Here is a 374-nt window from a genome sequence, read left to right as displayed (position 1 = left end):
AATCCTTCAAGGAACGTCACAACATCCTCTCGGCATTGAAGTGACAGGCCTGTCCCATTTATAACACGCAAGGACACTGTGGGAAACACATAACTGACCAGTCCAATGCAGAACTGAATGAATAATCCAGCGATGGAGCTTGTAGCCATCGACAGTTTCTACTATAACTTCTAATCCACTTGTCCAAGCTATAAGAAAATACAGTACAACATAACATATACTGTCAGTAGGTTGAACCATAGATTAGATATTCACAATCAATGAGTGTCTAGAAAATTAAACACTACAGTACAAATAAAAAAGCACAACCTTGTCCTTGACCTGGGGACAGGCCAATACTAGTCCATGTTGCTTACAGACTGACTGGCTGGCTG

Source organism: Protomyctophum parallelum, assembly GCF_964188405.1.
Source record: "Protomyctophum parallelum genome assembly, chromosome: 2".
Taxonomy (NCBI): Eukaryota; Metazoa; Chordata; class Actinopteri; order Myctophiformes; family Myctophidae; genus Protomyctophum; species Protomyctophum parallelum.
This window is presented reverse-complemented; position numbering follows the sequence as displayed.